This window comes from Tamandua tetradactyla, chromosome 7 (assembly GCF_023851605.1).
Source record: "Tamandua tetradactyla isolate mTamTet1 chromosome 7, mTamTet1.pri, whole genome shotgun sequence".
Classification (NCBI taxonomy): domain Eukaryota; kingdom Metazoa; phylum Chordata; class Mammalia; order Pilosa; family Myrmecophagidae; genus Tamandua; species Tamandua tetradactyla.
Window position 1 is genome coordinate 164,001,658 of NC_135333.1, and position 25,008 is coordinate 164,026,665.

The 25,008-nt window shown below is 36.4% G+C and overlaps 1 protein-coding gene and 1 long non-coding RNA gene across 7 annotated transcripts in view; one reads left to right on the plus strand and one right to left on the minus strand.

The window, feature by feature from the left end:
- Window positions 1-8,749, minus strand: part of CEP83 (centrosomal protein 83) — a 182,495-nt gene extending 173,746 nt beyond the window's left edge. For 3 of the 4 annotated variants that reach the window (XR_013155868.1, XR_013155867.1, XM_077111614.1), the window contains exon 1: window positions 8,273-8,749. The gene's annotated coding sequence lies outside the window, so the exon portion shown is untranslated. The remainder of the gene's footprint in view (window positions 1-8,272) is intronic. The other variant, XM_077111613.1, reaches the window with a different exon arrangement.
- A 41-nt stretch (window positions 8,750-8,790) lies between these two features.
- The window catches only part of LOC143642798 (uncharacterized), a 30,703-nt gene continuing 14,485 nt past the window's right edge, over window positions 8,791-25,008 (plus strand). Inside the window, exons 1-3 of one of the 3 annotated variants that reach the window (XR_013155870.1) lie at window positions 8,791-9,177; window positions 9,258-9,386; window positions 11,115-11,598. This is a non-coding gene — a long non-coding RNA (uncharacterized LOC143642798). Of the gene's footprint in view, window positions 9,387-11,114; window positions 11,599-25,008 lie in introns of those variants that run through there. The other 2 variants (XR_013155871.1, XR_013155869.1) reach the window with 2 other exon arrangements.

The window sequence follows — 25,008 nt, forward strand, 5'->3', positions numbered from 1 at the left end:
CACCCTGGGGAAAGTTGTAGGAACCCAGAGGCCTGGAAAGAAGGCCAGCAGAGATCACCCTGTGCCTTTCCATATAAGAAAGAACCTCAGTTGAAAGTTAGCTACCTTTCCTCTGAAGAACTATATATTTTTAACTAGATAAATTCCCTTTTATTTAAAGCCAATCCATCTCTGGTGTGTTGCATTCCAGCAGCTAGCAAACTAGAACAAAAGTTGGAGCGGTGGAACTGGTAAGAGGATTCTGAATATACTTCGGTAGTATGGATGACAGAAATGACTAAAGATGAGTTAGAACTAGAGTACAAAAAGGGAGAAGATAACTCCAAGGTTTTTAACCTGAGCAACAGGTTAATGCCATTTACTGAAATGCTGAAAGCAGAGAGGACAGAGAGGGACAAAAGGGATGATATTTAGTGGGGAGATGACTAGCATTTGTTTGTAAAACCTACTGAACAGCCAAGTGAAGATACAGAATAGCCAGAAATTGAGTGGCTTGCTCCTTCATTGCATATAGTTCTCTGCTCAAATATCTCTTCCAAAAGCCCTTCCCTGACCACACTCCTTGTATTAGTTTATAAGCTGCTGAGTGCAATATACCAGAAATGGAACAAGTTTTAAAAAGGGGAATTTATTAAGTTGCAAGTTTACAGTTCTAAGGCCATGACATTTTCAAGGTTATAAAAATATACAAACTAAGGCATCCAGGGAAAGATACCTTGGTTCAAGAAGGTCAATGATGTTCAGGGTTTCTCTCTCAGCTGGAAAGGCACATGGGGACATCTGCCAGCTTTTGCTCTAGGCTTCTTAAACAGCTTCCCTAGGGGCGGTTTCTTTATGCATCCCCAAAGGTCTCTGGCTGTGTGAGCTCTGTTGGCTCTCAGCTTTTTCCAAAATGGTTCCCTCTTAAAGGGCTCCAATAAGTGTAGATTGCAATACTAGTGGCCAATGAGAGGGAGGGGAAGGGGTATGAGATGCAGGGTTTTTTTTTTCTTTTTATTTTTTTTCCTGGAGTGATGCAAATGTTCTAAAAATGATCATGGTGATGAATACATTACAATGTGATGATAATGTGAGCCACTGATTGTACACTTTGGTTGGATTGGATGGCATGTGAAAATATTAAAAAAAAAAAAAGGGGGGGTTCCAATAAGCATCCCCACCTTGAATGAATGGAGACACATCTCCATTGAAACCATCTAATCAAAAGTTACCACCCACAACTGGGTGGATCACATTGCTATGGAAACAATCAAAAAGATCACACCCAGAAATACTGAACGACAATTAAAAGACATGGCTTTTCTGGGGTGTATATAATAGCTTCAAATCAGCACATTCCTTAACATAGTACCCTTCTCCCAACACCAATCTCTATTCACTTTGCCCTAATTGTATATCCCTAACTAATCTTTCATACAGATTTTTACTCTTTCTCCACTAAAATCCATGTTCTTTGCATAGTGGGACTTTATCTATTCCTAGATACCCAACCCTAGAATAGCATCTGACACACAGTACAAATAAATTGGAGCATAATAATACAGAAATCAATGCTGTCCAATAGAAATACAATGTGCTATTCACATATGTAAGCTTAAATTTTCCAGTAGTGACATTAAAAAGAAGTAAAAAGAAACAGGTGTAATTTTAATGATTCACTTAATCCAATATAGTCAAGATACTATAATTTTAACATTTAATCAATGTAAAAAATTGATGTATTTTATTCTTTCCTACAAAGTCTTTGAAATACGACATGTATTTTACACCTACAGCACACCTCAATTCGGACTAGCCACAATTCAAGTGCTCAATAGCCACTTGGGGTCAGTGATGACCATATTAAACAGCACAAATAAAGTTGGGATATAAAGCCATGGATGAGACCAAATGAGATCACTCAGAAATGTAAATACAGCTGAACCCTGAGATATGCCGACATTTAGAAGAGTAGAATCCTAAAGAGGGACTGAAAAGGAGCCATAACAAGGATAGGAGATAAGCCAGGAGAATTTGGCTTAGGAGAAAAGTTTTTTCAACAAGGGAAGAAATGGGTCAACTACATCAATACTGCTAAAAGGTAAAATAATATGGAGATAGAGAATTGACCAATGGCTTTAGCAAGCTACAAGTTTTAGAGGACCTGGAAAAGAACTCTTTCAGATAAGTGGTGGAAATAAAAGCTTGAATAGAGTAGGTCAAAGAGAGAATGGGGAAGTGTGGCATACGAGACAGCAACTCTTCCTAGGAGCTCAGTTGTGAAGAGGCAGAGAAATGGGGTAGTATCTAAAGAGAGAAATGGGATCAAGGAAAGCGTTTAGCTTTTATTTAGATGCGTGATATTAAGGAATGCTTCTATGCCAAATGAAAATAACTCAAAAAAGAAAAGAAATTGATGATACAAGAGGGAAAAGATCAAATTTAGTAAGAAAGAGGAAAAATAATCCATACGAAAGTAGATGAGAGGGCCTTAGAAGAGTGCACAGCCACTTCTTCATTGTAACACGGGAAGCTAATGTGTGGGCACAAATGCAGGCTGGTTAGTAAAGTGAAGGTGAGTTCTCATCTGACTGAAATTATTTTCTCTTATAAGGCAAGTCATCAGCTGAGAACAGAAAGAAGAAATACTAGAGATCTGAAGACAAGGAATGAAATGGCCTTACAGAACAGTTAGAAATATAGGACTTTGATAGTGTTGAGACTTTTAGTCACAAATCTTAAGTGAGTCCAGTTAGCAAGATTCAATAATTTGTCCAACAAGGTTCAGCTACTTGGAGCCCAGGCATGGAGTAGGAAGATATATATGTTTACCCAGGACTGGGGTTTTAAAGAGGATCGGTAAAGGAGTTATGGGATTTTGATGGGGAGTAGTCAAAGTGCTGAACCATGGAAACTAAGTAGGTAAACAGAAAGAGAGGCTTAGTGAGGGGTAACAATGAAAAAGCAGTAAGGTCAATAAATTTGAAGTCATGTTGATATCAGAGAATTACTGTAATGGGAGTACTGGGAAAGATAAATGGTGAGAATTAGAGACGTCTGAAGTTGAGATTTCAAAGGTGGTGCTGTTTAGTAGCAACATCCAAGGTCTGGGATTTGACTACATAAGTTTCTGAGTTAGGGTAAAGAGCAAAATCACTAGTGCTATGTACCAACCAAGGTGCCTTTTTAATAAATCACATAAACCAGGGATAAGCAAATTTTTTCTATAAAGGGCCAGGCAGTAAATACTTTAGGTTGAGCAGACCCTATAGTCACTGTCACAGTTACTCTACTCTGTCACTTTTAACACAAAAGCCACCATAGACAACGCATAATGAATGATCACGAATGTGTTCCAATAAAATTTTATTTACAGAAACAGGTAGCAGAGTGGATCTGGCCACAGGAGTCACAGTTTACCAACCTCTGATCTACAATAATAGTAGATAGAAAGACTATGAGGAAGGTGATAAGTGTTCACTGAATGAGAGTGACTGGAAAGCTGGCAGATCACAGTAAGAAAGAATAACATAGCGAAGTCTGATGAAACAAGTTTCAAAGAATCAGATTCACAAAAACCCCTCCTTTGAGTCCTGGTATATTTGGCAAGAGGGAAAAAAGTGCTCACTTGAAGTGGTTACAAGGGAAGTAATGTTCCCAAGAATACCATGTTTCAGTTGGAGCAAGAAAGTGAAGCAAAAACTTGGAGTTATGTTAAAACATGTAAAGGATTTAGTCAAATTCCCACTAGAGTAAGCCGCAATATGGAAGGTCTAATGTGTCTTTCTTACTGCTAACCCTAATGCCTACCATAGTACCTGGTCCATAGTACGAGTTCAAATACATGAAGACAACACACAATATATATTTTATATGCATATACATATACTCATCAACAAACAAAGATCCTTGTAAGTCATTTTAAGGAGTAATGTCCAAACTCCTCAAAATAACAAACAAGACCCTTGTGATCTGATCTCCCTTGGTTATGCTCTAGTCTCATCTATTCTATTTATCCTTAACTACTTGCAGTCCCATAAACCCACCATCCTCTGTTGCTTCTTTTCTATATATGGGTTCATAACCGTTTTCACTTAGTAAACACTTATAATACTTTAGTTTAGATATACTCAGCTTATATATATACAGATATATAGATATATAGAGACAGATATACTGAGTTTAGGTATTCTCCACCAACAGCCTTTCAAGATCCAGCAGCTCTATAAAACACCCCGATAATTACATGCCCCATAATACCCGTATTTATCCTTATAACATTTACCATGTTATATGACAGTCAACTATTTATTTTACCCATTTTTCCACAGACAGTAAACTGCTTGAGACTTATTCAATGTCTTATTCAGTAACTTCCCAGTGTTCCTATGGTAGTACAGGACGCAAAATAAGCACTCAAATATTGACTAGACCAAAAACAGGAGAAATAAAAATTGCTTTAAATTGAAAGCATACAATTTCTGAAAGGAACCTTAAGGCATTTTTTCAAACAAAAAACAAGTCAAGAAAGGTTAAATGATACACCCAGGCAAGCCTTGGTCTCCTGAATCAGAATTCTCTTTCCACAAAATTATGGTGCCTATTAAATCATGCTTATTAATCTAAGCTATCCATGGACCTCCAGAAACAATCGAAAATGTTATTAAGAAAAAAAAACATTTCAGCTTCATCCACTTCAGTTTTGGGTGGCTCTATCAGTTGTAGAGAACCGTAATGTTTGTTATTACTTAATAGCTCTTCTGCCCAGAATAAACCGAGCTTTAATTGAACCCATCTTTTAATATGTTGTTCATGCACACTATAATTCAATTCAATACATATTTATCATGTATCTCTATATGAAAAACAATGTGTAGGAAACTATAATTTAGCGCCACTCCCAAAAAATGTACTTAACAGCATATACTGTACACTCTTTTAACATTACCTCAAAAGTCTGCCAAAAACCAAAATGTGATTCATTTGAGAGACTGAATGTGAACGCTAGAGGAGGCCACTGCAACTTCATCAGGAAAATCCTTCTAGTTCAAAGCTGTTTTCAATGGTTGCTATGTTATGTTGCAATTATGTTACTGGGCAACAACTCAGAATAGAAAGCTGACAAAGAAATAGCTCAATCAAACCAGGTTTATAAAAGTACCAGAGACTTAACTTCACTTTTTATATCTCCAACTAACGTAACTATATTATCTGCATCAGTTGCAGGATTTACAGCCAGACTAAATAAATTACCTAGAATATTTAAAGAAAGACTTATTTTGAGAATGTTAGGTGCATTCCCAAAGAGGAGTGGCTAGGTTTGGGTTCCTTTAATATGAATTTTAATCCGAAAATGACTTAAAGTCACAATTTATAGAAAGCAAATACTTGGGCATTTCCTAACCTGAACTTCTTTCACCCTGAAAATTGCTCAATTAAATACAAATGAAATAGTCCTAGACAGTTGATGATCTCCATGATAGAGAGAGGGCAGTCCTGATTGAGAAACATTTAATAAACTTAAGAGACTTGGTAATTTATGAGGGCCAGATTAAAGTATTGAAATAAGTTCATAAATTTAGTCTTGACCAAGTCAAAAAGTAAGATACAAAGGGGTAAGATGAGGAGATAGGGAGATAAGGATGGAAGGAAGGGAAAAAAGGAGAGAGGAGGAGGGGGAGAGAAAAAGGGGAAAGAGAAGAGAAGCAGAAAGTATTTTTAAAACTAAGATTCCAAGGAAGAACCAGGAAATTGACCAAACTCCCCAAGTCCTCTTGAGAGTAGTAGCAGCATCCCTGAGGGAGTCCTTACTGCTGATATTGTCATGGGAAATTCTCAAATACTTATACTTTCTAGAAACAGAACCTTTCCTTTCAATTCTAATGAATTCCCACTCTTCAATTTCTTGCTTAAGGTTTACAGTTGCCCTTCCTCCTTCATTTGCTTTTCCTCTCTCAACAATCTTCTATTATTTCTTCTATACTATAGAAGGAAAAAAAAGTAGAAATGCACATTTTTCATCTTTAAGAAACATTTATTGAAGAATTTCTATATGGAAAAGACTAAAGATACAGTATATTGCAATCTCATGTCCTGCCCTTAAGGAGCTTACAATCTAGTCGAGAAGTCAAGATAAGCATTAAAAAGATAAAACAAGACAGTATAAAGTGTAAGTATTATATGAGTGTGAGTGACAAATATGGACTATATGATTTCAGAGGTTGTGGTGAAGTTGGACCTGAAAGGGTACAATTCAGATTTTAAGAGAGAAGGGAAGAAATCAAGTCAGATATAACAGAATGATTGGTATGGAAAGGGGATGGGGGAGCACATAGCAGGTTTAGAGGATAGGGAAGAAACCAATCTGGCAAAAACACAGATTTTCTATAAAGATAAATCTGAAAAGGTAAGGTGAGAGGATATTTTAAAGAGTTCAGATTAAGCTAAGGAATTTGAACTGCACTCAATAGGAAAGAGTACCTCAGGAATTGTTTCATATAGATACACACTTTCCCTAAAAGCAGAAATTGAACTATTTGAAAAAATGACCTATTGGATCTAGTACATTATGTATAATAAAGTTAAAACTTATTTACTTGAGTTATGACAGTATCCAGAAATTTTAAAAAAGAGAAAAAACTGACAAGTCACTAATCCTTTCATTAAAAATTTCATCCTTCTAAGCTCCTTGAATTAGAAATCTCATAATGCTGACTTCTCATTATTAAGGAGTTTATCACAAAATGAGCCATTCTTGATTTTTCTTCTCCACTTGTCTTGCTCAATTTTTGAATATGTCATTACTTCAACATTAGCACAAGAGAAGAAAAGAGGGGAGGAGAGGAAAGAGGAGGGAAATGAGGTCTATTTTACAGAATTTAGCAACACAGCAATGGCATGAAGTAAACAATATCAAACTACAAATTCCAATTTCAGTTACTAGTAGTTCGATTTTTAAGAACTCAATCAGTCACACTGTGTCTCAAATTTCCATACCTACTTTCTTACTTGAGAAGTTATTGCATTTAAAAGATCATGAAAAAGTGCCCTGAAAATTTGTTTGCCATACAAACTACATGATTAAGGTTTCAATAAGGGGGTGCCCTAGTGGTTCAGTGGTAGAATACTCACCTCCCACGCTAAAGACACAGGCTCCATGCCTGCCCATGCATTCAAAAAAAAAAAAAAATGGGGTTCAATGAGTTGAGACTGAGTACAGTTACTAGCTAAATCAAGATTTTTAAACTATCTATCAATCATAAGTGTTTCAATCACCCAAAGTTCTGTGTGACTGTATTGGAATATAGAGAATATTTGTGAATATAGCCTGCACACTTACTCTGATCAGAAAATAAGATATTCAAAGTACGAGGAATAAGGAGCATACTTTGTCCTAAGTAACCGAAGGGCAACTCAAATCCATTTGCAGCTCTCAGGAGAGTTTGGTGTGACACTGAAATTTAAAGCATTCTAGTAATTCTACCCAAAATGAGCTTGAAATCAAACTTCAAAATCGAAGAAAGGTGAGTATTAACTGTAACCACCTACAGGCTAAACCCATGAATTTAAGATAATTCTGAATCCAGATAATTGTAGGATACATACATTTAATTATATCCTAGCCAAATATTAGACTTGTTTACGGAGATGTTGCTTGGTAACAGAAGCATTGCTTTAACCTACTCAGTTTCAGACCTACTCAAGCATTTTGTGCTCAGTCTGACTATGAAGTACATCATATTTTAAAAACTCACACAAGTCTCTTCTTATTCTAGACATATCTTAGAGATGTTATTGAACTAGTTTCATTATTGCAACCAAGGCGGCCACAGGCTTTTAAGATATTTGACAGCGGACGTTTTTAAGAGCAAATTGCCCTTTTATTATGATCTAGGGCTGGACACCGTTTACCAAAGTGCTCATTTATAGCCGGCATACACTTAGAATATTTCAGATGTTAGCACAGTAACGAGAGGCTACATCGCTGTTAAAATTGCCTTCTAGGCCAAAATGCATAGTCTCCGCATCACACACTAAACTGTACGTTCATCCAATTCCTAAACTGGCTATAAAAAGCCCACCATGCCGGAGTGCACCCAAAAGCTCCCGGGAGAGTCTCACGTGCCTGTACGTGGTTGCACAGCCCGTCTCGCTGCCTACTTTTCCAACGCGAGCGTCAACTACTTAAAAAATAATAATAACAAATAAGGATTCCGGGGCAGGCTGTGAAGGAAAAAAGCGAGTCTCCCCAAACAAGGTCAAGATACCATCTCCAGAGGCAGAGGTTACGTACCAGACTTACACACGGTCCTTGCAACATGCACACAAAACTTAGCGGTGACCGGTGTTTGGCCGCACTCACCACTGGGGACACCACCGCTCCAACCACCGGCACCCACTCAACTCCGGTCGCCGAAGCATTGGGGCTATAGGCTACCGTCCTACCCCTGCACTGTTCGCCCTGCCCGCCACGCTGCCGAGGTCCGGGCGGCAGCTCGCCGCGCAGGCTAAATGAAGCAGCAGGAAGGCTGGGCGGCCTCCCGGGCTACCGACCCTGGGGAACTCTCAGAGGTTCCCAGGCAGAAAGCCGAGCGTGGCGAGGGCGGCGGCGGCGGCGGCGGCGAAGAGTCCCAGCTCTGCTTCGGCTGCGGGGTCTCCTCGGGCGTGCGGCGCCAGCCGTGTGCAGACGTCTGGACGACACGCCAACCTCGACCCGCCGCCCCTCACGGCCGACTAGGTCCCCAGACTCGGCAGCACGCGAGGCAGGAAGTCCCGCCCCTACGCCAACGTCACCGACGCCGCCGACGCGGGCCGAGACTGGCAGCCGTTAGAGGGGGGAGGCGGTCGGGCGGGCGCGGCGGGGGCAGCGGGAAAGCTGGCTGGCGGACACCTTCTGAACCGAAGGGAATGCTAAGTCCAGGTCCAGGACCAAGGTCCTCAAAGGGGCCGGAGTGACGCTCGTCGTTAGGGGGAAACCGATTTCTCTTGTCACCGCCCAATTCTTTTTTCCCCTTTCGCGCCTCTCCTCTTCCCCCTCCTCTGCCTCTCTCTTCAGCGAGGGCTGCGGTGGTGGGGCCTGCGTGCCGTCGTGCCCGGGCCTGCGGGCTTGAGGGTCCTGAAGCGCCTGCCTACGACGTCAGGTTTGGGGCTTCAGCCCAGGAGTGGGGAGTCTGCTGAGCTTGCGTCAAGGAAAGTCAGGTCAGGATCAAGGGCCCAGGGAAGAATCCCTTTCCGCCCCGCACCGTCTGCCAATCTCCTCACGGATCTGTCGCATGTAGGTCTTACCCGGGATAGCATTGTGAACCACGTGACTTCAGATTGTGAACCACGTGACTTCAGGTTGTGCACGAGGGCTGGAAGAGAGGGTCTGTCCCGAACGTCAGCCGTGTGCCGAGAGCGGAAATAAGGTGGGCCTCCAGCAGTTCAGAATAGGTGGTCGCGGGAATTAACAAGCCCCTTCCAACCGTGTTCAGTGCATTCGTTTTGGTCTGATTCTCACATTATAACGTGAGACATATTTCTGTCCCCAAAAGTAACATCTTTCGTCTCCAACAATGATTGGGAAGGCTGAGATGTTACTTTTTGGGTGAAATGAGGGAAAAGAGCTATGAGAAAGTAAGTTGTTGATAGAGTGCACTGGATTTTAAAGATATGAGAAGAGGGAAGATATATCAGTAGAACAGAATAGAGAATCCAGAAATACATTCTAGGGAATGTAAGTTGTTTAGTAATTGTAGCTCACATTTATCCAGCACATGTTTTAGGCACTGGAGCACTTTTTCAGGGTATTGCATCCTCAGAGCACTGTAAAAATGGTGGAATTATCATCTCCATGTTAGGAAATTACCCAGAGCCTTTATTGGTTGGACTCGCCAACTCCAAAATACTCAGTGATAACCAGTGTTCTAGTTTGCTAACTGCCAAAATGCAATAAACCAAAAACTGAACGGCTTTTATTTATTTGTTTGTTTGTTTATTTTTATTTATTTATTAAGGGAATTTATTAAGTTGCAAGTTTACAGTTCTAAGCCTGTGAGAATGTCCCAATTAAAGCAAGGCTATTAAAGGCACGAAGCAGAGGTTACCGTCACTCAAGAAAAGCTGATGAAGTACAGGGTTTCTCAGTGGAAAGGCACATGGCAGTGTCTGCTACCTTTCTCTCCAGGCTTCTTGTTTCATGAAGCTCCCCTGGGGGCGTTTTCCCTCTTCATCTCCAAAGGTCTCTGGCTGTGTGGGCCCTCCTGGTTCTCTCCAAAATGTTTCTCTTTTATTTATTTATTTTTTTGTACATTGTGCTGGTTTGAAAGGAAGTATGCCCCCTAGAAAAGCCATGTTTTAATCAAAATCCCACTTCCCTATTCAATACTGTATGTTTGAAACTGTAATCAGATCATCTCCCTGGATGATGTGATTTAGTCAAAAGTGGTTGTTAAACTGGATTAGGTGACGCCATGTCTCCACCCTTTTGGGTGGGTCTTGACTGGTTTATTGGAGTCCTAAAAAGGAGGAAACATTTTGGAGAGTCCCTTTTTGATAGAGCCACATCAAAGCCAGCAGACACCACCATGTTCGCCATGTGCCCTTCCAGCTGAGAGAGAAACATTGAATGTCGTTGGCCTTCTTGAACCAAGATATCTTTCCCCAGATGCCTTAGATCGAACAGTTCTATACACTTAATAGGGACATTTTCTTGGCCTTAGAACTTTAAACTAGCAGTTTATTAAATTCCCCTTTTTAAAAGCCATTCCATTTCTGGTATATCGCATTCTAGCAGTTAGCAAACTAGAACATGAATATTCATATCATCTTTATTCACAATAGCCCAAATTTTAAGTGTCCACCAAGAGGAAAATAGATTAACATTCTGTGGCACAGATAAGTGATATCAAATTCAAGAAGCAAAACCAACTGAACTTCTGATCCACAATGATATGGGTGAATCTTAAAACAGTATTTTGAGCAAAAGTTGCTGACACCAAAGAGTGCATTCTGATTTATTTCATTTGTAAAATTTTAAGAACTGGAAAAATTGAAATATAGAAATCAAACAGAGGTGCATATAATGGGGGTGGTTATTGATTGGAGGGTACAGGGGTTATTTTCTGGATTAATGGAAATAATTTATATCTTGATAGGTTTGCTTGATACAGTGTGGGACAAGGGATGAAAGGTCGTAAAGATTCAACAAATCTATGGTATTGTATTTTTAACTTATGCAAAAGTATTATGTAATGTATCTCCTTATATATACTACTTAAAAAAAATTTTGCTAAGCACAGTGCTTTTAAGTGCTGTATGATACTTCACAGTGTACATCACACTGTTGTGATATCTCACTGTTGTGATAAGTCACATTTCTCTGATTCCAAATGAGTTTGCACAGCATTTCATGTGTTTGTTAGAATGTTGAGTTTTCTTTTCTGTAAACTTACAGTACATGTCCTTTGCTTAATTTTCTTTTAGGATTGTTAACTTTATTTCATTATTACTCACTTGTTAGTTTTAGATATTGCAACTCTCTTCTCCCATCCTGGTATGTGTTAATCTTGTCAGTGGTATCCTTTGTTAACCAAAAGTCCTTGATTCATATGTAATAAAATTAATAAGTCTTTTGCCTTATGGTTTGTGCTTCTTAAGTTTTATTTAAGAAGTCTTTCTTTGCCCTTAGGACCAAGGATAATCTCCCACATTTTCTTCCAATAACTTTATAGTTTAACCATTCACTTTTTTTTTTATAATTTTTTAATTTTTTTAAGTACCAAAAAAACACCAAATAAACACAAACATTCCTATTTTGATCATTCCGTTCTACATATGTAATCAACAATTCACAATATCATCACATAGTTGCATATTCATCATCATGATCATTTCTTTGAACATTTGCATCTATTCAGAAAAAGAAATAAAATGAAAACAGAAAAAAAAAATTATACATACCATACTACTTACCCCTCCATTTCATTGATCACTAGCATTTTAAAATAAATCTATTTTAACACAAAATGTTTCCTCTTTTAAACGATTCCAGTAAAATAATCAAGATCCATTTGGAATGGGTGGAGTCACATCTCCCTCTAATCAAAGGTTAATACCCACTATTGGTTGTGTCACACCTCCATTGAGATAATCTAATCAAGTTTCCAATTCCTTCAACAGTGCTGAATAGGGATTAAAAGAAATGGCTGCCTCCACAAGATGGATCAGGATTAAAACATGGTTTTTCTAGGGTACATAATCCTTCAAGCCTGTAAACCATACATTACAAATCAGTGGGGGAAAAATGATCTTAGAGAAAAGACTAGCCATTGAGGGACAGATTTTATGTCTAATATCTCACACCAAACAAATACCAGATGGATCAAGAATTTACACCTAAAGGGTGAAACCATAAAAATAATACAAGAAAATTGCAGTGAATATGTTTATAATCTTGAGATGAGGAAAACATTTTCTAAATATAAAATTATACCCAGTTACCATAAAAGAAAAATACTTGTAAATCTAACCACATAAAAATCATTATCTACACATAAAGATAACATAGGAAAGCAAATTATGAAAGGGGAAAATAAGTGTTGTACCATATGGCAAAAGTCAGAAAAATATCCCTAATAAGCAAATAACTCTTCAAAAATCATTTTTAAAACTTAATACCCCAATCAATAAAATTGGCAAAGGATATTAATAGGATAGAAAAATAGGCAAAAATATATCTTCTTTAACCAAGAAAAACAAATGTCTAATTAACAGATGAAAAAGTTTTCAACTTTAAAACAGGCCTATTAGTATTGATAAAGGTACAGAAATCAATTTCTGTCCTGTACAATTGGTATGCACTTTAAATTGGCACAACCTTTTTCCAAAATTAAAAAAGCACATCAGCCTTTTCCCCAACAATCCCATCACCTAGAATTTACTTCAAGGAAAATAACTGAAAAAGAGAATGTTCCCCAAACACTGTTCTTACAGTGGGTGCTACTAGAAACAACATAAACACCCATAACAAGGACACTAAGTAAGTTATGGCACATGCACATAATAGAATACTCATCTTTTTTCTTTTTAAAATATTTTTATTGAGAGATATCCACACACACACCATCCAACCATATTATATAATCATTGGCTCACAATATCATCACATAGTTGTATATTCATCACCATGATCATTTTTAGAACATTTGCATCACTCCAACGAAATAAATAAAAAGAAAAAAGAACTCATACATCCCATACCCTGTACCCTCCCTCTCATTGACCCACAGTATTTCAATCTACACAATTTTTACCCATTAACTCCCCCTATTATTTTTAATCTTTTTTATTGTATAATATATATATACACAAAGCAAAGAAAAAAAGAACAATAGTTTTCAAAGCACTCTTCAATATATAGTTGCAGGACAGATCCCAGAGTTTGTCATGGGCTACTATATCATCATCTCAGATTTTTCCTTCCAGCTGCTCCAGAACATTGTAGACTAGAAGGAATAAATATTTTTTTATCATCAAAATAGACTTTTTATTTTTTGTGAAAAATAGCATATATACAAAAAAGCAATAAATCTCAAAGCACAGCACAACAATTAGTTGTAGAACAGATTTCAGACTTTGGTATGGGTTACAATGCCACAATATTAGGTTTTTACTACTAGATGCTCTAAGATAAAAGAAATATCCATTTAATGATTCAGCAGTCATACTTATTTGTTCAAACCCTACCTACTCTGTATAACTCCACCATCATCACCTTTGGTCTTTCTCCCACTCTTTAGGGGTATTTGAGCTATGCCTATTCTGACTTTCATGTTGGAAGGGGCGGGGCTGTCAGGAACATTATAAGAAGTTACAACCAGTATCCTTCATGAACAAAGATACAAAAATTCTTAACAAAATAACAAATCAAATATCGCAATATAGAGGATAATATACCATGGCCAAGGAAATCAAGATTTAATACTGAAAAAGCAATATAATTTGCCACATTAAAAGAATGAAAGAGAAAAACAAAATAATGGTCTCGATAAGTGCCTAAAAAACATTTGACAAAGTTCAGTAGCATTCATGTTTAAAACTCTAAGCATGCTAAAAATAGAAGAGAACTTCCTCAGTCTGCTAGTAATCATCTTTTAAAAAAAAACCTAAGATCAGGAACAAGGTAAAACAAGAATATTTGTTCTCACTTTTCTATTCAGAGCTATACAGAAGAGCCTAATCAATGCAATAAGGCAAGAATAAGATAAAAAGCATAAAGATTGGAAAGACATTTTCTTATTTCAAAACTTAGTACCAAACTACAAACTATAATAATCAAGGCAGTGCTATACTAACATAAGTATATACATAGATCAATGGAATAGAATTGAGTATCCAAAATAAACCCTTACATTTGTGGTTCATTGACCCTCAACAAAGATGCCAAGAAATTCAGTGAGGGAAAGAAAAGTTATTTCAACAAATGGTTCTGGGACAACCAGATATCCATATGCAAAAAATGAAGTTGGAACACTACCTTTACCTTACAGCTATACAAATATAAACTCAAAAGGAATGGATTAGATTTAAAGACCTGTTTTTCTGGGGTATATATAGTTTCAAACCACCACACCAGACAACTCATATCAATAAACCTACTTCTAGCACCTCTCTTTTTACAAGGTGAAAGGACAAATCCTTTATGATTTTCCAGGGCTTCTCTAGAATATATAAAAGATAAGTTGAGAACAAGAAGGCATAATTTAGGATTTGATTTGGGGAATACGAAATGTCAAAAGTTGTCAGATTTGAACATTTTTTAAATAGGAAAATGGGTCACTAAAACAATATTTGATTCTCTAACCAAGGTGACATTAAAAGATTTTAAAAGTAAATTGAGGAGTTAACATGATCGTAAGAAGAAAAAAGTCTTTTCAAAAGTGAGACGACTTGTTCCCTAAAGCAATAAAGGAGGATAAGGTCAATAGAAAATACAGGAGATTATTCTGATAAGATACAAAATCTTTGCTTTCGAGGCTGATTACCCAGGTATTAAAAAATTTTTTAAAAGGCTTTTACTAAGAGCAGACTAATAACCCAAGAAAAACTCTGTTATTTTAACGGAGAGAAAGCCACATTCTAGTTTTTCATGAAGATACTTTCTGATAAGAAAACTCTTAAACATCTTAAAACCTATTAAACCTTAGCCATCCTTGACTATGGCTATTGAAATTCTGCAAACCTACAACTGTATGTCTATTTAGGTTTTCTCCTATGCATTTGTGTTTCTCATTCTACAACAACCAGTCATTTTACTCTAGGACAAAACTACTTTTTCTTTAAAAACACGTCCTGTATATCTTACATATTTAAGTTACCAAAAGATCTTGGAAACTGTCTTCAACAACCAACATCCTAACAAAGCACAATTACGCTTGAAATAAAATTGTTAGAATAATAACCCACTTTGGTTAAACACATTTACATTTTCATCATGTTAGTGATGAGCCCATTTATACAGTAGACCTGTATAAATTTAGGAAGAATTCAGGCAAGTAGAATAAAATTGTGTGTTTGCCTTGTACTTAATTCGATATCTCAGAAGACATAGCTGTTTTTATTTAATTAACAATATTAAACTAGTCCCATTTGTCAAAGATTGATCTGAATTATGTGACTTTGGATTTTTAAAAATATTTGGGTTTAATTCTACCAATATTCTTTTTTTTCATTGGCAATTTAAGAAGTTTGATGTTTCCTTAATTTCTGGGACCTTAAGGAGTATTAATTTATATAGAAGCACTTATTTATCTTAAAGCCAATTTGAGTAGAGTTCTTTTAATGAGTTATAAGGTAATTTGGTAATACCATCTGGAGATAAGAAAATATATATCAAACTGTTCTAGTTTGCTAGCTGCTAGAATGCAATATACAGGAATGGAATGGCTTCTAAAAGGGGGAATTTAATAAGCTGCTAGTTTACAGTTCTAAGGCCGAGAAAATGTCCCAATTAAAGCAAGTCGATAGAAATGTCCAATCTAAGGCATCCAGGGAAAGATACTTTGGTTCAAGAAGGCCAATGGCATTCAGTGTTTCTCAGCTGGAAGGGCACATGATGAACATGGAGGCATCTGCTGGCTTTCTCGTGACTCTAAGAAAAGGACTCTCTTTAAAATGTTTCCTCTTTGAAAGGATTAATGGGTGGAGTCACAACTCCATGGAAGCTATCTGATCAAAAGTTACCACCCACAATTGGGTGGGTCACATCTCCATGGAAACAATCAAAATGTCCCCAGCCAGCAATATTGAATGAGGATTAAAGGACATGGCTTTTCTAGGGTCCACCACACATTCAAACTGGCACACAAACATACACACATATATAAATAGAGCACTTTCAGCTTCAATTTGAAAACCTTTAGGAATGAGTTAGACATAAAAACATGAACACAGAAAACAAAAATATAAAGCTCACTAGTTTATAAAAGCTATTTTAGAGTTGCAATTTCTTAGTAGACTCTGAGTACCAGTTAAAGTAGGTATCCCAATCAACCTATTTACTTTGGGAGCCCTTTTCCTTGAGTGTGCCTGTGCGATTATTTTAGTTTATCTAATTGGAACATTCCCCCATAATGGCCATTGCAACTCTACATTGTCTGTAGTGGAATTTTGCCATTTTGTTAATGGGCACTGATTCTGGCCCTGTAATTTTTGAACATGTAATATGCTAGGGTGCTAGAGGGTAGCGATTCAAAGCTTTTAGAGTTCAAAGATCCCATCTTTATCTGCTCACTTCTTACCTTGTGCACAGGTCAAAGAAACCAGCAGTTAGCAAAAACAAAACTGCAGACTGTAACTAAAAAGCTAGAGACTTGGACTCGAAATTTTGAGCCTTCTCATCAATGAGATTTGCCCACTACTTTGAACTAAAGTATGATTGGAGGACTTGAATACAAAGAGAGTGGAGCTCGAATCTGAGAAGGACTCACCCATGACCCTTGGAGATGGCAAGGAGGAGAGAGAACTCAAAGGGTTTAGCAGGTGCCTTTGCCAGTCTTTCTCATCTCAAATTGTCAGCAGTCACCTTCAGATCCTGTCCTTGTCGACAAAACTGTCAGGAAAACTTTTCATGCAGTTTAGCTTCTCACTCCTTCATTGAGCAATTATTTATTGAGCAATGAATTGGGCAGCCTCTCATTGAGAAAATAGAAGAGAGCTCCCCCAAGGGAATGGAAAAGGAAACATATATAAGGTGAAAACAGAAGCAAATGAGGAAATGTTCTGATTGGCTAACTTTAAGTTTCCATTTTACATAGTGAGGAGGGTTTTCTATAGCCTGAAGAGAGATATACATTGCTTAGTGTGGTAGCTCCAATCTATGTTAGTTCTCCTGGACCAAACTGGTTTATCACCAGGTGTTGTTTATCCAGTTCTGTAGAATGTGTTCCATTATTCCATTTTCTTGGAAAGCCCCTGCAGGTTAGTTGTTTTTGTCTTCTGGAAAATCCTTTCAGAAAGTGGTTCCTTCCAGAAATGTTTAATGCAGGTGGCCATTTTATTTTACTTAACACTGTTAATGATTACAGGGTTTCTTTAGGGGGTGATGAAAAGTTTCTGGAAATAGATATGATGGTTGTACAACTTTGGGACTATACTAAACTAGTTATGTACTTTGAAAGGGTGACTTTCATGAGATGAAATTTGTAACTCAAAAAAAAACTGTTAAGAAAGAAGTAAAACTATTCACATACATATATACACATAAATGCATACATAGAAAAACCTATGGATTATGCAAAATGACCAGAACTAATAAGTTAGAAGGTCATGGCTACACAGTCAGTATACAAAAATCAATTCTATTTCTATGTACTAACAACAAAAATTTGGAAAATTGAAGTTGAAATCAATACCATTTGTAATGTATCTGGGAACAAGTGATGTGTACATTCTCTGCATTGAAAACCACAAAACATGGCTGAAGGAAATTGAAGAAGACCTAAATAAATAGCAAGATATATCATATTCATTTATGAAAAAGTCAGTATCACTAAGCTTAATTATTCCTAAATTGATTTATAGATTCAACCTAGTTCCTATCAAAACACCACCAGGCTCTTTTAGAAGAAATAGACAAGATAATTCTAAAATTTATATGGGAAGTTGCACAGACAGGGAAATATTCACCACACATGTATCTGACAAAGGACTTGTATCCAGAATATGTAAATAACTCACACAAATTAACAATAAAAATTGTTATTAACAATCAGTTAAGACAGTAACAAAAGACTTGATCAGATCCTTCATTAAAAAAATATATGGATAGCTAATCAACATATGAAAAGGTGCTCAGTATCTTTACTCATTAGGGGAATGCAAATTAAAGTTACAACGAAATTCTACTTCAAACTGCTAAAGTGGTAAAAATCAAAAAGTCTCTAATAACCCAAATATTTGTATGGATGTGAAGCAGCTGGTACTCTTATCCATTGCTGATGTTAGTGTAAAATGGTAGAATCACTTTGAAGAACTACTTGACAATTTATTTATAGTTCAGTACTCATCTACACTATAGCACAGCTATGTCACTCTTAGTTACTTAAGAGAAAGGAAAATATAAGTTCACAAAAAGATGTACAAAGAATTTAGAGCAAATTTATTCATAATACAAAAATTAGAAACCACCCAAAGGTCCAGCAATGGGAACATAGATAAATTATTAAATATTCATACAATAGAATATAATTAAGCAATAAAAAGGAATTAACTACTGATAATACCAAACAACATGGATAAATCTCACAAATGTATTGATCTAGAGAAGAAGCTGGTCACAACAGAGTACCAACTGTATTATTCCATTTATGTGAAATCTGAGAAAGATAATACTAATTTGGTTATAGAAATCTGAAAGTAGTCACAGGGCAGGGATGGGAATTTACTGGAAAGGAATATGAAAGAACTTTCTGGAATGATGGAAAGTTCTGTATTTTGTTTTGAATGTGGTTATATACGTCTATACAATGGACAAAACTCATCAAATTGAACATCTAAGGTGTGGGAATTTTATTCTACCTTAATTATACCACAATAAAATATATAATTTAAAGTACTTAATAGAGATTATACCTTTCCATTAACTCTAATAATCATTTCTACTAGCAAGTTCACTCTCTTCCTGACATTAAGAGACCTGAGTAATCTAACAAGTAATCAGAAAGTTGCTAAATGAGCCCAGACTCAGATCAATGGAAAATAGATGGTCCTAAGGGATAAATCCAAATTACAGAAGGTTTGATGAGCTATCAAACAAGAACAAATGGGTTTATCAACTATGGAAGATAAATGAAATAATTGCTGCAAAATTGAAGGCTTCATTATTGTGGAGTTAACGAAAGTCACTTTAAAATCAAATGACAAATGTTAAAATAAATTTAGTATGAAATGCTAATGAAAGTGAGGTGTAAGGGATATGGTATGTATAATCTTATTTTTTTTTCTGTTTTCGTTTTATTTCTTTTTCTGTTGTCTTTTTATTTCTTTTTCTGAATTGAGGCAAATGTTCTAAGAAATGATGAATATGCAACTAAGTGATGATATTGTGAATTACTGATTATATATGTTGATGTTTTAGTTCATTTGTTAAATTTTTAATTAATAAATAAATTTTTAAAAAGTCAAATAGTGCAACAGGACTGAATATAAAAACTCAGAAATGGACAGCACAATACTACCTAACTGTAATACAATTATGTTAAAACACTGAATGAAGCTGCATGTGAGAATGATAGAGGGAGGAGGGCTGGAAGCATAAATGAAATCAGAAGGAAAGATAGACGATAACAATTGAGATGGTATAATCTAGGAATGCCTAGACTGTATAAATAGTGACTAAATGTACAAATTTTAAAAATGTTTGTGCATGAGGAAGAACAAAGGAATGGCATTACTGCAGGGTGCTGAAAATAGACAGTAATTAATATTTTAAAAAAATCAAATGAAATATGGAATCCTTAGAAACAAAATGGAAATTTCTTTTACATTTCTAAGTTTAAGTGAGGAAAAGAATGCCTTTGGGATATTTGAGCTTCTAATACTATGCTTTAGGATGTGGGAATTATTTTAATAAAAAGCCGCATCCCAGCATTGCTTTTCACATTTAATACTTAGTTGCCAGTGTCATAAATAATGTAAGAGGAAGTTTGTATTTCAGAATGTTAGGAGGGAAAATTATATGTCATATGGCTCAGTGAAATTTTTGTTTAAAATTTCAGTACTCATCTACATGAGTAAAATTTCACATACCTTCTCCTTTTCTCATTTCTTCTCTCCCATTTCTCTTATCATTTTACTTTTCCCTTCTGCTCTTTTTTTCTTTTATCCTTTTATTCTCTGTTTTTCCTCCTCCGGACCAAATTTCTCAACCTTGTTTTCATTATTGACCCCCTGAGGAGCCTTTTTGATACTTTTTCTCTTGATCGCTAACCTCATCCATAAAATTTTAATACCACAGACATACTGTGTATCTATTTACATATGTGGCTCTTAGGAGGACCACAAATAATTGTAATAGCTAAAGGGTTTTGTTGAGGGTTTTTTTTGCCCGACTGACCAATCTTCATCATTTTGGGGTAATATCACTTCCAATGAGAAAGTATTGTCCATATAATAAGCTCCTTGAGGTGAAGACTCATGTCCTGTTTACTGTTACAAAAAATATTTTTTGTATCCTCAGTGCTTAATGTAATGCATGGCATATAGTAGGCAATCAATAAGTAAGTGGTAGAGGAATATTTTTTAATTAAAGATGAATAAATGATCTAGAAAATGTTTAGTTTGCTAAGGCTCCAGAATGCAGTATACCAGAAATGGGTTAGCTTTTATAAAGGGGATTTACTAAGTTACAAGTTTACCATTCTAAATCCATAGAAATGTCCAAACTAAGGCATCCAGATAAAGATACCTTGACTCCAAAGAAAGGGCCAGATGGTATCCAGGTTTCCTCTTTCTCATGGAAGGCATATGGCCAGCATCTGTTGGGCTCTGCATCCTCTGCATCTCTAAATATCTGTATTTTTGTCAGCTCTGAGCTGTCCTTCTCTCCACAAGGTCTTTTATGGACTCTAGTAAACTAAGTTAGACCCACCTTGAATGGGCAGAGTCACATCTCCATCTAATAAAAAATCACACCCACAAGTAGGTATGTCACATCTCCATGGAAACAACCTGATCAAGAGGTCCCACCCTACAGTATTGAATCAGGATTAAAAGATCATGCCTGTCTCCACAAGATTGGATCAGAATTAAAAGAACATGGCTTTTCTAGGGCACAATACCTCTACATTCAAGAATGTCTTTCTGAGAATATACCTTTGTGACTTGATGGAAACCTGGAAAATACCCTCATCACAAAAGCAATACACTTAGAGCCAATACCAGTTAGGTGACTTATACAGATGACTAAGTTCATCTACCATATACTGATTCTTTTTCTAGCTTCAGTTTCAGAGGATAATCACTTCTTAAACTTGTCTCCAAATTCTGAGGCCATATAGCCTATCTGTACTTATATATCACTATTCAAGTTTATCATTTTTGATTGATGTACAAAAATTAGTTTAGAAAATTACCGGAAGCTGAGAGACAAGGGAAAGAGAAGAAATAGATGAAGTCATTAAACTTTTCTGTTTAATTTTTTTTATCTGTAAGATCTCTTCTGGCTGTAAAGTTATATGATCTTGACAATTATGCTATACATAAGTGGTTCTTAAGAGAAGCATTATAAAAAACTTTGGAGATAACATTTAATTGTCTCAAGATTCAAGGGGACAGTGTACCAGCACTTGTGAGAGAGAGATCAGAGATGTTAGCCATCCTGCAATATGTGAGACTGTGGTCAGAGTGCTTGGAAGAGTAGACACCAAAATAGAATTATATATGCAAGAGAATTACTGGGAAAAAAATGGCTGTCAAGAATAAAGGAGAGAAGAGGCAGTTTGCCAGAAAAGTCTTCAGGCCACAATGCAGATCTGACACACATGAAAAGGAAAGAGGAGGAAGGAGAGATAAGAAGAGCCTCAGGCTGCAGTACTGGGCCAATAGGGAGCCCCAGTGCAAAAAATGTCCTTTTCAGTGCTCCCAATTCGAATAGACATGGCCTGGCTGTAGTATCCCTGATGTGTCAGCCATTGGTGGGAGCAATCCAGGAATGATGGAGCCTATCATAAATGTGGTGGTGGATCCCCAAGGTATGGCAGTAGAAACTGTCATCTAACCACAATCATCCCCATAGGTTCACTCTTTCTCTTGTTTTTTAAAGGAAAAAACAAAAATTACATTTTACTCAGAAACTTCTGCCTGTACAACATAAGGACAAGGTGATATAAACTAAAACATGCACGACAAGGTGATTATTTTTTATTGTGTTTATATATACATATATATACAACACAAAATTTCCGATTTTAACTGCTATTACATACAATTCAGTGATAATAATTATATTCCCATTATTGTGCTGCTAACACATCCATCCATTATCAAAACTTTTTTCATCACCCCAAACAGAAACTCTACAAATCAAGCAATAACCAACTTGCCACTCCCATCCCACTCGCTAGTCCCTGGTAACCTATAATCTACTGTCTATGTATTTGTTCCTTCTAGGTATTTCATATAAATGAAATCATACAAATTTGTCTTTTTGTATCTGGCTTATTTCACTCAACATGGTATCTTCAGAGTTCATCCACGTTGTGCCTTGTATCCAAATTTCATTCCTTTTAATTGTTGAATAATATCGCAAGGTATGTATGTAGCACATTTTGTTTATCCACTTACCTGTTGATAGACATTTGGGTTGCTTTCACCTTTGAGCTATTGTGAGTAATGCTGCTATAAATATGAACATTTGTGTGCAAATATCTGTTCAAATCCCAGTTTTCAGTTCTCTTGGCTGTATACTAGAAGTGGAAATACCAAATCATATAGTAATTCCATGTTTACTCTTTTAAGGAACCACCAGATTTTTTTCACCATTTTACATTTCCACCAGCAATGCACAAGGATACCTATTCCTTCTCATCCTCACCAACACTTCTTTTTTATTTTTTTTAATAACAGCCACCCTAATGGGTGGGAAATGGCATTTCATTGCAGTTTTAATTTGAATTTCCGTAATGACTCATGATTTTGAGCATTTTATCATGTGTTTACTGGACATTTGTATATCTTTGGAGAAATTTCTGTTGAAGTCTATTGCACATTTTTAATTGGGCTATTTGTGTTTTTGTGTATTCCGGATATATTAAAAGATATATGATTTCAAATTTTTTTTCACAATCTGCAGGTTGTCATTTCACTTTCTTGATAATGGCTTAATTTTAATGAAGTCCCATTTACCTAATTTTTTTCTTTTGTTGCTCATACTTTGGGTACAAAGTCTGATAATCCATTACCTAACACTAGGTCCTGAAGATTTTCTCCTATGTTTTCTTCTAGGAGTTTTATGGTTTTAGCTTAAATACTTAGATTATTGAACCATTTTGATACACAGCATTTGTTGAAGAGACTTTTCTTTCCCCATTGAGTGGTCAAAATATGTAAAAAAATATGTGGTTTTACTTCTGAACTCTCAATTAATTGCTTTGGTCTATATATTTGTCCTTGTGTCAGCACCACACTTTTTTGATCACTGTAGCTTTCTAGTAAGTTTTGCAATCAAGAAGTGTGAGTCCTCAAACTTTCTTCTTTTTCAAAATAGGTTTAGCTTTTGGGGCTCCTTGCCCCTTCCTTATACATTTTATGATTGGCTTTATATCCTTGGTTAAAATTATTCCTAGATTTTTTTTTTCTTTTAGATGTTATTGTAAGGTGATTATTTTGATGTTTTCACTTTCTTTTGGTCACTTTCTTTGCCAGGTTAAAGTTGGATGCAAATTAAGAAGTTCTGGGAGATGAGGTCTGGGAATTAAGATCCAGCATGGAAAACAAGATGAATTAACTTTCTAAATGTATGAGTGCTCACATTTCTGATTGAGTTGCAGAGTTGCAACAGGTCTGTTTCTTCTTAAATTTATGGAAACTTCATAGCATCTTTTAAGTTTTACTTATGGCTATCAGGAGGGATAGCATCAGAATTTAACAGAGGTGACTCTACCTGCCCTATAATTATCACTGACCTTATCATAGATTCTCCCCTGTGATTTCTCACTTAGACTCTTTCAGGGTCCCTCTGTATTTCCAGGCTTCATTCATGTTCGTGGTTTTGGCATCATGGCTAACCATTTTTTTAGTTGGTGGTCTGGAATCCTTTGACTGACTCATAGGCTGAGGGAGTCACGTTTTTCTGTTTGAAACTTCATATCACCATTAATAAATGCTTTTAGTGGTCTCTATTTACTTTCCCAGCAGCTGCGACTAAATAGGCCAGCTTGGGAGGCATTTTCTTGGTGTTATTTTAAATTTGCATCTTGATTTTTGGAGATAAACAATGCCATTTATAAATTGCTGCTGGAGATAGTTCATCAAAGGATTCATCTTCAGTTTCAGTCTCATCTTCATCTTCATCTGCTTCTTCTTCTTTATAAGTGTCATTTCCTGATATTTCTGCAACTTTAGAAGCATTTGAATCTATTTTGTCCTTTCATTATTTCTTCAATCCTCTTTTTTCCTCTCTAAGGAAAAGCTTAGCAGTACATTCAATGGCATCATAAAACTCTCCTTTCCCAACACTGATCTACTTCTCCACACATGTTTTGGGAGCAGCTCCTCTACAACTCCTCTGGATCTCATTTGCTAAGGGAAAACTCAGAGGGAGATTATCTGGGCAAACTACAGCCCTATCACTAAGTTGGTCTCAGAGCTACAACTGCTACTCATCTTCTTCCTCCTCCTCCACTCTCCATTTCAAATTCCAGTTTCCTTCACCTCTCTCAGTGGCTACCTGGTGGTGTGACCCAAATCCTTATTCCTAATGAGGAATGTATATTTATTGATAATTATATGCTTTTCAGGCTGGGATTGCTACATATGTCCTTTCACAGTTAC